The sequence below is a fragment of the Bufo bufo genome, chromosome 6 (genome assembly GCF_905171765.1).
Source record: "Bufo bufo chromosome 6, aBufBuf1.1, whole genome shotgun sequence".
NCBI classification, from domain to species: Eukaryota; Metazoa; Chordata; class Amphibia; order Anura; family Bufonidae; genus Bufo; species Bufo bufo.
In genome coordinates this window covers 173,246,545-173,259,491 of record NC_053394.1, presented here as the reverse complement: position 1 = coordinate 173,259,491, position 12,947 = coordinate 173,246,545, and the positions used below count along the sequence as shown (strand labels likewise).

The 12,947-nt window shown below is 44.0% G+C and overlaps 2 protein-coding genes across 3 annotated transcripts in view; both read right to left on the bottom strand.

Annotated features, from left to right (window-relative positions):
- The window catches only part of LOC121006073 (oocyte zinc finger protein XlCOF7.1-like), a 53,629-nt gene extending 53,377 nt beyond the window's left edge, over nt 1–252 (bottom strand). The window contains exon 1 of one of the 2 annotated variants that reach the window (XM_040438967.1): nt 199–252. The gene's annotated coding sequence lies outside the window, so the exon portion shown is untranslated. The remainder of the gene's footprint in view (nt 1–198) is intronic. The other variant, XM_040438968.1, reaches the window with a different exon arrangement.
- Nucleotides 1–12,947, bottom strand: part of LOC121006072 (zinc finger protein 287-like) — a 519,245-nt gene that overhangs the window by 295,087 nt on the left and 211,211 nt on the right. The gene's annotated exons all lie outside the window — the stretch shown is intronic.

The following is a 12,947-nucleotide window of genomic DNA, read 5'->3' as shown; positions in this document are numbered from 1 at the left end:
GGGGCTTGTTTTATTGACTCCTATAAAAGCAGGACTGTTGTGGCTTCTGACATAACTGCCGTCAATGTTTTCCTTCCATTGCACTTATCTATATGGACATACATATATACTATAGACTTATCCATACACAAGCGACCGGTGACGTGGAACTGCCATAGTAAGGAAAAGCGTTGCACACAATGTGGGTTTATCACTGACCTGCAGCTATGTATATCCGCCGGGCTCTTCATCAGCTCCCTGGCCGGAAGTCATTAACCGGAAAGGGCAGTGCTTGCGTGCCATTCCTACTTCCTGGTTTTGCGTTCCAGACCTCGTAGTGGGGATTTACACTGGGTGTTTGCGCGCAGCCTGATAACTTGTCAGTCATAATGCATTTATGAACTGCTTTTCTTAATAGATGTCAATGGGAAAACAGGTTTTTGACACAGACCTGGAGTTTTCAAAGTTGTGATGACTTCACATAAAACATGTCTTATTGCTGCTGACTGCTTTGTACGGTTGAGTAGCCACTTACAGTATATGTTTAACATATTCTATCACAGGTGTCACTATCTTAACCCTTTCAGTACCAGGCCACTTTTCACCTTAAATCCCAGGCAGATTTTTTGCAAATCTGACATGTGTCACTTTATGTGGTAATAACTTTGCAACTCTTTTACTTATCCAAACCATTCTGAGATTGTTTTCTCGTGATGACACATTGTACTTCATGACAGTGGTAAATTAGAGTCAATATATTTCACCTTTATTTATAAAATGATCCCAAATTTACAGAAATTTTTTAAAAAATTCACAAGTTTCTAAATTTGAATTTCTCTACTTTTAAGGCCTAGTTCACACGATCGTTTTTTTTTTGCGAGTGTACAGGCCTTTTTTTGTGTTCCTTAAGCATTCATTTCAATGGTTCCGCATTAAAAAACGGAATGTGTTCCGTAAGCATTCCGTTTTTCTGTTCTGTTGAAAGATAGAACATGTCCTATTATTACCCGCAAATCACGTTCCGTGGCTCCATTCAAGTCAATGGGTCAGCAAAAAACTATAAAAGCCATACGTTCTTGTGAACTAGGCCTAAAGGGAGTCTTTCACCTATACTGACCATTATAGAACACTAACACCATTATCAGCATTATAGTCCCCATATTGGAATGCTACTTACTGTTCAGCTGTCTGTCGCTTATTTCCTTATTTTTATAGAGCAGGTTGTTACGGATGCGGCGATACCTAATATGTCTATAATTTATATTTTTTTAAGTTTTGCACAGTGAAATCATTTTTGAACAGAATAAAATCTTGTTTTTGTGTTGCCATTTTATGAGAGCCCTATTTTTTATTTATTTTTTGGGCGATTGTCTTAGGTAGGGGCTCATTTTTTGCAGGATGAGATGATGGTTTGATTGGTCAGTCATAGAACAAACGTAGCAAAAAACACTGGAGAGCGCCACTCCTAGACACAGATCTGGGGGTGATGGGGAATTAGAATAATTGAACCATAAGCTAATTGGACAGATGGCGATGTATCAATTTATGATATACCAAATAGTTATGAATCAAAGATGTTGTATTGTGAATAAAATGTGAATTAAAATATAAAATATAGAAGAACAATAAGTCTCCACTCACTTCACTGGGGGGGCACTAGGATAAGCTTAAGACACCTGTGGTAAAGATATCCCCCCCCTCCCCCTGGCCAGGATCGCCTGTAGTATTGTAGAAATAGAGGTCAGCCTCACGGTCATGCAAAAGATGTGGAACACAGCACTCGGATGAAACAGCTTCTCACTTCCTTTATTTCATATATGAGCTGCTCAACGCGTTTCGGGGGTGCAAACAAAGTATCCCCCTTCTTCAGGAGTAAAATAATCACTTAAGTGAAGTGAGTGGAGACTTATTGTTCTTCTATATTTTATATTTTAATTCACATTTTATTCACAATACAACATCTTTGATTCATAACTATTTGGTATATCATAAATTGATAAATCGCCATCTGTCCAATTAGCTTATGGTTCAATTATTCTAATTCCCAATCACCCCCGGATCTGTGTCTAGGAGTGGCACTCTCCAGTGTTTTTTGCTACGTTTGTTCTAGGGATCGACCGATATTGATTTTTTAGGGCCGATACCGATAATTTGTGAACTTTCAGGCCGATAGCCGATAATTTATACCGATATTCTGGGAATTTTCATTTTTGAGAAAAAAAAAATTCCTACACAAATCTGCTGAAAATTAATATGTTTATTGTTAATGTGTATTTTTTTGTTTATTGTTAATGTGTATTTTTTTTTATAAATCTTTTTCATTTATACTTAATATTTTAGTGTTTTTTTTTTTTACTAACTTTTAGCCCCCTTAGGGACTAGAACCCTTGTCCTATTCCCCCTGATAGATCTCTATCAGGGTGAATAGTAGCTCACACTGTCCCTGCTGCTCTGTGCATAGTACACACAGCAGCATGAAGCTGAACATGGCAGCCAGGGCTTCAATAGCGTCCTGGCTGCCATGGTAACCGATCGGAGCCCCAGGCTTACACAGCTGGGGCTTCAATCGGAGGAGCAGGGGAGAGGGGATCCTGTGGCCACTGCCACCAATGAGTAATACTGGGTGGGGGGGCGCACTGCGCCACCAATGTTTTTACTATTGGCCGGGATTGGGATGGGGGTGGGGGGCGCACTGCGCCACCAATGATTAATACTGGGGGGCTTGGGGGGGGGGCGCACTGCGCCACCAATGAAGATAAGTCTCTCAATCATTCATATACAGGAGGCTGGAGCTGGCTGCAGAATCACATAGCCGGCTCCCGACCTCTATGAGCGGTAGCTGCGATCCGCGGCACCTGAGGAGTTAACTACCGCAGATCGCAGCTATCGCTCATAGAGGTCGGGAGCCGGCTATGTGATTCTGCAGCCAGCTCCCGCCTCCTGTATATGAATGAATGAAAGGCTTATCTTCATTGGTGGTGCAGTGGCCACAGCCCCTCCCCTCCTCTTATGTTCTCTCCTCTCATTGGCGGCAGCAGCAGCACAGGGGGAGGGAGACACTGCTTCCTTCTCCCCTGTGCTGCGGAGGGAACACAGAGAGCGCTGAGAGCAGCGCGTTCTGTGTTCCCAATATGTTATCGGTATATCGGCAAAATAGATGCCGATACCGATAACGTTCAAAATCCTCAATATTGGCCGATAATATCGGCCAAACCGATAATCGGTCGATCCCTAGTTTGTTCTATGACTGTCCAAAACATGTTCCCTACACACGTAACCACTGAGCAGCCTACCTGGATATGTCCAAATTTATTCCCCCCCCCCCCCCTCCCTTACCCTCCACTCCCAACCACACTCCCTTCCCTCCACCCACCTGGTAACGGTACCTTTATCTTTTTATGTGAGCCACCCCACTGGCGCCCGAATCTTTACATCTCTTTGATAGCCTGGATGTGCATCCAGGTTTCATGAAGGTTACTTTAACCCCTGACGGGGTGGATCATGTGAGATTTTTATACTTTATTTTGGGAAAAGGACGCTTTTTTTTATTTGAAACTTAAAATTTTTTGGTCAAACTTTATTTTTTAACTTCTTTTTTCACTTTTTTTTTGTCCCACTCTGGGACTTCAACTTTTGGGGGGGTCTGATCCCCTTTACAATGTATTACAATACATCTGTATTGTAATGCATTGGCTGTAAGTGTATTACCAGTGTAATACACTTACAGCCTTCCTGCCCGTGAGATCCAGGGGGCTGGATCTCACAGGCTCACAGGGAGGGCAGCCACGATGCCTAAGGAATGCATTGGGCTGCCATAGTTTCCCCATCACAGCAGCACAAGGACCCAATGGACACCCTGCAGTGCAAGGGTTAATGCGCATACAGCTGGGGTCCGGCTATCAGTGACTGCTGGACCCCTGCAGCTGATCGGGCGGGCGTAGCTCCTGCACCCGCTCGATCAGAGCACTGTAGCTGTACGGCGCTGGGATTTCTGTCCCGGCGGCTGGTATCCTATGGGTTAAGGTAATCAGAATGCTAAAGAACCATGAAAATTCACAACAGTTCAAACAACCGTCCATAAAGGATCACAGACGATATACGCATCCTAAAAGCAGGATTATGCATTGCTAGCCGCATCACCACCACGTTGTGTGGTCGTACAAGTGCAGATTGCAAAACAGAAAATCTGTGTGATTTTTCATGTGGATTTGGGAGCATTTCCACACTAAATCACCAAAAACTGCATGTGTTAGGCCTCTTGCACACATTTTTTGCTGCTCGGGTGCAGAACCATTCACTTCAATAGGGCCGTGTGCTGTCCGCATCCATTGTTCCGTTCCTTGGGCCGCAAAAATTATAGATCATGTCCTATTCTTGTCCGTTGTGCGGAAAAGAATAGGCATTTCTTTAATGGGCCGTCTGTTCCGTTTCACAAATTGAGGAAGGCACACAGGCGGCATCCGTATTTTGCGGATCCGCAATTTGCGGACCACAAAACACGGCAGGTTCGTGTTCAAGAGGACTGACTTGCAGTTTTTGTTGTGGATTTGATGCGGTTTTGCCACATATCTCATTCTTCCATTAAAAAGGGTGAAATCTGCACCAAAAAATTGTACAAATAATTAGCATGCTGCGGATTTCAACACAAAAAAAAAGCCAAGTGTACATGAGATTTGTGTACCTTTGCTGGTATTATGCTGAAGTTTTTCCACACATAATCTGCATCGTGTGCAGGTATCCTTATAGTGTCTGAGCTCAAGGCTTGACTCCTGGGTCAGAATTATATATATATATATATATATATATATATATATACTTAACAAAATGATGAGGCAGCACTTCCAGCTTTAAGGTGACAGGGTGAAGACCCCAATAGACTTTAATCCGGCAACGTTTCGGCCTGCTCAATGAGGCCTTTATCAAGCTACATAACAGTGTATACAACCAGGTATATATACCCACAATCCAATACAAAATAATTACAATCAGTGATTACACATGTCATCAATCAAGTCACATGATCTCCAACTCCATCATCACGTGACTTTTGTGCATAGTAAACATTTATAAAAAAGTCATACAAAGATATAAAAGATACAAAATAGTGATCATCCTTGCTTACAGTAGATATGTGCATTTCAATCAATATATGTACGTACATCCATTTTAAAAAAGAGTTTATGTCCCCTGCATACATAACCCCAAGATGTACATAAAGTGCATAAGTGCTCCGTGCATAAAGAGTTAAAATCTTTTATTTGTGATGCAGCTGCATCATATCTAAACTTAAAATCAACCTGTTGGAGCTCACCATTCATGGACCCATAGAACAGACCGGCGTTGGCGTCCCTCAGTATGCAGCGCGCATGCTCCGGGTCAGACGTCACTGGTCCCGCCCCCTACGTCGCCGCGCTCCTACGTGCCAACTCCATGGACCGCAGCGTCATCCAATGGAGCGCATCGCAGGACCAACAGCAACGAGGGGAGGAGGGCCAGGTCATGTGACACAGAAATACGTCACGCTACATCAGAGGGCGTGTTCACGCTCCGGGTCAGACGTCACTGGTCCCGCCCCCCACACTGCCGCGCCCCTATGTGCCTACTCCATGGACCACAACGTCATCCAATGGAGCGCATCACAGGGACAACAGCATAGGAGGGAGAAGGGCCAGGTCATGTGACACGGCGTAAACACCTCGCCGCACCAGAAGGCGTGTTCAGTGTTCAAGGAGATCTGAAAAATCTCATAGCGGACAATCGCGGAGATGCCTGTAGTGACAGTGCGCAACCTTGCATGCTACAACAAATCTACAACCTCAGCGTATAAAGGGCGGACGGGGTGGAAAAAATGAAATCGACCCCCAACCAGAGGCGATCCCATCTCTTCCACCGAGTCCCCAACTATCAAAATCATTATATGTGCAATTACAATGGGACAAACCCTTCCCATCTATCTGCACCGCGAACTCTGACATCAGTATATAACCACTCGCTATCCGGCTTGTGGCAAGTGAATATTGTATATCAACTCATGTAGTTCGCTAGTTGTAAAATAATTTATAGAGGTCAATAGACACATTGCGCATCAAGTCGCCCACTTGGACACACATCCGCCACCGTCCATCTAATCTCCTCTCTATGGTCACTTCATTCACCGTCTGATGTAGCGTGACGTATTTCTGTGTCACATGACCTGGCCCTCCTCCCCTCGTTGCTGTTGGTCCTGCGATGCGCTCCATTGGATGACGCTGCGGTCCATGGAGTTGGCACGTAGGAGCGCGGCGACGTAGGGGGCGGGACCAGTGACGTCTGACCCGGAGCATGCGCGCTGCATACTGAGGGACGCCAACGCCGGTCTGTTCTATGGGTCCATGAATGGTGAGCTCCAACAGGTTGATTTTAAGTTTAGATATGATGCAGCTGCATCACAAATAAAAGATTTTAACTCTTTATGCACGGAGCACTTATGCACTTTATGTACATCTTGGGGTTATGTATGCAGGGGACATAAACTCTTTTTTAAAATGGATGTACGTACATATATTGATTGAAATGCACATATCTACTGTAAGCAAGGATGATCACTATTTTGTATCTTTTATATCTTTGTATGACTTTTTTATAAATGTTTACTATGCACAAAAGTCACGTGATGATGGAGTTGGAGATCATGTGACTTGATTGATGACATGTGTAATCACTGATTGTAATTATTTTGTATTGGATTGTGGGTATATATACCTGGTTGTATACACTGTTATGTAGCTTGATAAAGGCCTCATTGAGCAGGCCGAAACGTTGCCGGATTAAAGTCTATTGGGGTCTTCACCCTGTCACCTTAAAGCTGGAAGTGCTGCCTCATCATTTTGTTAAGTATATATCTTGGAGGAGGGGCCGGCCTCTGTGAGGAATTGCACCCAGTGCACAACGTCTGACTGTGCTGCTGCAATATTTGGGATTTTATATATATATATATATACACTGCTCAAAAAAATAAAGGGAACACAAAAATAACACATCCTAGATCTGAGTTAATTAAATATTCTTCTGAAATACTTTGTTCTTTACATAGTTGAATGTGCTGACAACAAAATCACACAAAAATAAAGAAATGGAAATCAAATTTTTCAACCCGTGGAGGTCTGGATTTGGAGTCACACTCAAAATTAAAGTGGAAAAACACACTACAGGCTGATCCAACTTTGATGTAATGTCCTTAAAACAAGTCAAAATGAGGCTCAGTAGTGTGTGTGGCCTCCACGTGCCCGTATGACCTCCCTACAACGCCTGTGCATGCTCCTGATGAGGTGGCGGACGGTCTCCTGAGGGATCTCCTCCCAGACCTGGACTAAAGCATCTGCCAACTCCTGGACAGTCTGTGGTACAACGTGACGTTGGTGGATAGAGCGAGACATGATGTCCCAGATGTGCTCAATTGGATTCAGGTCTGGGGAACGGGCGGGCCAGTCCATAGCATCAATGCCTTCGTCTTGCAGGAACTGCTGACACACTCCAGCCACATGAGGTCTAGCATTGTCTTGCATTAGGAGGAACCCAGGGCCAACCGCACCAGCATATGGTCTCACAAGGGGTCTGAGGATCTCATCTCGGTAACTAATGGCAGTCAGGCTACCTCTGGCGAGCACATGGAGGGCTGTGCGGCCCTCCAAAGAAATGCCACCCCACACCATTACTGACCCAATGCCAAACCGGTCATGCTGGAGGATGTTGCGGGCAGCAGAACATTCTCCACGGCGTCTCCAGACTCTGTCACGTCTGTCACATGTGCTCAGTGTGAACCTGCTTTCATCTGTGAAGAGCACAGGGCGCCAGTGGCGAATTTGCCAATCTTGGTGTTCTCTGGCAAATGCCAAACGTCCTGCACGGTGTTGGGCTGTAAGCACAACCCCCACCTGTGGACGTCGGGCCCTCATATCACCCTCATCGAGTCTGTTTCTGACCGTTTGAGCAGACACATGCACATTTGTGGCCTGCTGGAGGTCATTTTTCAGGGCTCTGGCAGTGCTCCTCCTGTTCCTCCTTGCACAAAGGCGGAGGTAGCGGTTCTGCTGCTGGGTTGTTGCCCTCCTACGGCCTCCTCCACGTCTCCTGATGTACTGGCCTGTCTCCTGGTAGCGCCTCCATGCTCTGGACACTACGCTGACAAACACAGCAAACCTTCTTGCCACAGCTCGCATTGATGTGCCATCCTGGATAAGCTGCACTACCTGAGCCACTTGTGTGGGTTGTAGACTCTGTCTCATGCTACCACTAGAGTGAAAGCACCGCCAGCATTCAAAAGTGACCAAAACATCAGCCAGGAATCATAGGAACTGAGAAGTGGTCTGTTGTCACCACCTACAGAACCACTCCTTTATTGGGGGTGTCTTGCTAATTGCCTATAATTTCCACCTGTTGTCTATCCCATTTGCACAACAGCATGTGAAATTGATTGTCACTCAGTGTTGCTTCCTAAGTGGACAGTTTGATTTCACAGAAGTGTGATTGACTTGGAGTTACATTGTGTTGTTTAAGTGTTCCCTTTATTTTTTTGAGCAGTGTATATATATATATATATATATATATATATATATATATATACACAGGAAAAATGGCGGCACTGGAACACAATCAAAGAAAAAGAGGGTGCACGTCTCCAGGGGAATAGGCTTCTTACCCCAATATGTAATCCAGAAAAGTAGGCGGCACTCCGAGAAAGGTGACAAGTGGACTTTATTCACCCAGGTGGTGCAACGTTTCGGTTCTTCACTAGAACCTTTTTCAAGCAAAGTAACAACTCAAATCACAGCATTATATACAGGTGAATTAATTAGCATGTTCAACATGTGACTACACTCCACCCAGTGGGTGTGTTACAAAACATGATCAGCCAATACCAACAGTGTATATATCCAAAAAGAAAAAAAGGAAAACTAAATGTACATACATTGAAGCATACATGAAAAAAATTGCATATAGAAATATACATATTTGTAAACAGTGTATCCATAATCACAAACTATACCGATCAATTACAGAGTCGATCTGCCCAATGGTGCACTGTGATGTGATAAAGTGAAAGGAGACATAGCAGAGAGGATGGGGAAACGATCGAAAAAACATACAAGAGGGACAAGAAGAAACCTGCCATGCCGTTGTTCCGCGTTGTTTATATTCCACTGCGCAAACGCAATATCGCACCATTGACGGATATCCAGGCCGAGGACCTCTGATGTCATCAAAAACCGGCCGCAGCGTCATCTTACAGAGTCTCGCCCCCCGCGCATGCTCAGTGGACACGGTCTGTTCCCGGCACCATCTTACTTGATGGAAACAGATCGCTGCGTCTATTAACTCAGTGTAATACATCCTAGCCACTTAATCAAAGGGTATGGGCAGCCCAGAAAGAAGGGGACAGTCTAGAAACCAGAATGTCACCCATCATATCCACATGAAGTCATGCTGCGGTCACGAATCTCGCGGTCCCTGCAAGAACGACATTGTGGTTACTGAGTGCCCTCATACCCAAGAGGGATCTCCTCTATTGGGCATACGGATGTCACAAAGTATGGACAGCAGCTAAATATCTTATAACTCAAGTTGCCCCTGGTGCTTATCAGGATGCGCAAACGGCAAGTATAAAACATTTTTGCAGGTGACTAAAAAGTAATGAAAATAACCATGAAGGACAAAAAAACGTCCCACATAACCCTCTTCTCTATAGTATGTTTCGATCACCCCGACCGTCTATGCCAATCCTCAAATGGTGAAATGTGAGTGATCTATATGAAGACCGATTGTCTCGGGTAGTGACTCCATTTTTAGTCATCGACCCCCCGGGAAGACCGATTGTCTCGGGTAGTGACTCCATTTTTAGTGGCATTGCAATTTTTTTGGATAAAGTTTTACGTGACTTCTCAACTGGTGGCTCTTCCTACATACAAGATACATCAGATTTCCTTGTTAAACTTCATGACATTGACCTGACACAGATACCCACAATACTATTGGCATCGTTTGATGTAACGTCACTATACACTTCGATAGTGCACGAGAGGGGCATTCAGGCAGTTGAAAAAATGCTGAGTACATCTACATACACCCCACAGGCCAGTGAGTTCATTGTAGATTTGCTCAGGATTGTACTGCAATATAACTATAACTTTTTATTTGGAGATACATTTTATTTACAACAGCGGGGTGTGGCAATGGGGTCCCATGTGGCCCCCACCTACGCAAATATTTTTATGCGGTGTTATGAGGAAGGTGTCGTCTATTTGTCCCACCACTTCAGACATGTGCTGAGGTGGTGGAGATACATCGACGACATCTTCCTCATATGGACAGGTTCTGAGACAGAGTTGATCGATTTTCATGGCTTCCTCAATAGCCATGATTCGGATCTACAGTTTACTCTCATTCACTCCGCAACTGAGATCCAGTTCTTGGACACTAAAGTGGTGTTCAAGGAAGGGGTGCTGCAGACCGAACTGTACACCAAACCCACTGATGTGAATACGCTGCTCTGTTTCAACAGTTCTCATCCTAGGAAAATGATACAATCATTGCCCTTCTCCCAGTTTCTTAGAGCCAAACGTATAGTATCTAATGAGACTAAACTAGAAGAGACCTTGAGCTCCATGGCCCATAAATTTCAGGATAGGGGCTATCCTAAGCGGCTGTTGAAAGAACACATCAACAGAGTACAGAGTTTGGATAGGGTTGAGCTCTTAAGACCACGTAAAACCACACACAAGGTGGCCAGAATTCCTTTTATTTCTGTATATGGTGAACATAGTCCTTCGGTCAATAAAATCTTGAACAAACATTGGGGCCTATTAGGCACTAGTTTTAGTGACATTTCTGAATTCCAACGCCCACCTCTTCTCTCCTACCGTAGATCCAGGAATCTGAAGGATCAGTTGGTGAAGGCAGATATAGGCTCAAAGGGATCCTTAAAACAGACTACGTTGGCGCAGTCGGGTCTGGGGTGTTATCCCTGCCTCAACTGCGTCAACTGTAGATACATTCATAAGGGGAAGGTCTTTATACACCCTGTGACGGGAGAATCTTTTAAAATTCTTTTTCACCTAACCTGTGACTCCAGCTACGTTGTCTACGTACTATCTTGTCCATGTGATTTATTATATGTAGGGGAGACGACAACGGAATTGAAAACTCGCCTTAATAACCACCGTTTGAGCATTAGAAAAAAAAGGAAAGATCTACCGGTATCCAAGCATTTCACGGAAGCCAAACATAAGGAGGGCGACCTGAAATGCTGGATAGTGGACCAGATTCCCCAACCTAGGCGAGGTGGGGATAGATCTAAGGCATTGAGACACAGAGAGCTGAGCTGGATTCACAGGCTGGGTAGTTTGAAGCCTCATGGCTTAAATGTAGATTATAATTTTGGGGATGTTTTATAGGTTGGCTTGCCCCTGAAGTCAGGTCAGATGTCAGTAGGCGTCTCGTGTATACACTAAGGGAGTTAATCAACTCAATTAAAATATATTTTTTTCTCGCCTAACAATTAACTATTTTTTCTTCTCTTTTTCATATAGATCACTCACATTTCACCATTTGAGGATTGGCATAGACGGTCGGGGTGATCGAAACATACTATAGAGAAGAGGGTTATGTGGGACGTTTTTTTATCCTTCATGGTTATTTTCATTACTTTTTAGTCACCTGCAAAAATGTTTTATACTTGCCGTTTGCGCATCCTGATAAGCACCAGGGGCAACTTGAGTTATAAGATATTTAGCTGCTGTCCATACTTTGTGACATCCGTATGCCCAATAGAGGAGATCCCTCTTGGGTATGAGGGCACTCAGTAACCACAATGTCGTTCTTGCAGGGACCGCGAGATTCGTGACCGCAGCATGACTTCATGTGGATATGATGGGTGACATTCTGGTTTCTAGACTGTCCCCTTCTTTCTGGGCTGCCCATACCCTTTGATTAAGTGGCTAGGATGTATTACACTGAGTTAATAGACGCAGCGATCTGTTTCCATCAAGTAAGATGGTGCCGGGAACAGACCGTGTCCACTGAGCATGCGCGGGGGGCGAGACTCTGTAAGATGACGCTGCGGCCGGTTTTTGATGACATCAGAGGTCCTCGGCCTGGATATCCGTCAATGGTGCGATATTGCGTTTGCGCAGTGGAATATAAACAACGCGGAACAACGGCATGGCAGGTTTCTTCTTGTCCCTCTTGTATGTTTTTTCGATCGTTTCCCCATCCTCTCTGCTATGTCTCCTTTCACTTTATCACATCACAGTGCACCATTGGGCAGATCGACTCTGTAATTGATCGGTATAGTTTGTGATTATGGATACACTGTTTACAAATATGTATATTTCTATATGCAATTTTTTTCATGTATGCTTCAATGTATGTACATTTCGTTTTCCTTTTTTTCTTTTTGGATATATACACTGTTGGTATTGGCTGATCATGTTTTGTAACACACCCACTGGGTGGAGTGTAGTCACATGTTGAACATGCTAATTAATTCACCTGTATATAATGCTGTGATTTGAGTTGTTACTTTGCTTGAAAAAGGTTCTAGTGAAGAACCGAAACGTTGCACCACCTGGGTGAATAAAGTCCACTTGTCACCTTTCTCGGAGTGCCGCCTACTTTTCTGGATTATATATATATATATATATATATATATATATAAATATATACACACACATACAGTGTCATGCAAAAGTTTGGGCATCCCTGGTCAAAATGACTGTTACTGCAGTTAAGCAAGTTGGAGATAAAATTATCTCCATAAAGTTAAAGATGAAACACACTTTTCAACATTTTAAGCAGTATGAGTGTATTATTTTGGGTTTGTACCATTTTAGAATGAAAAGGGAAAGGAGTACCTTGCAAAAGTATGGGAACCCAAGGAGATTTTAAAGCTCAGATATCTTTGACCGAGGTCTCAGACCTTAAATAGCCTGTAA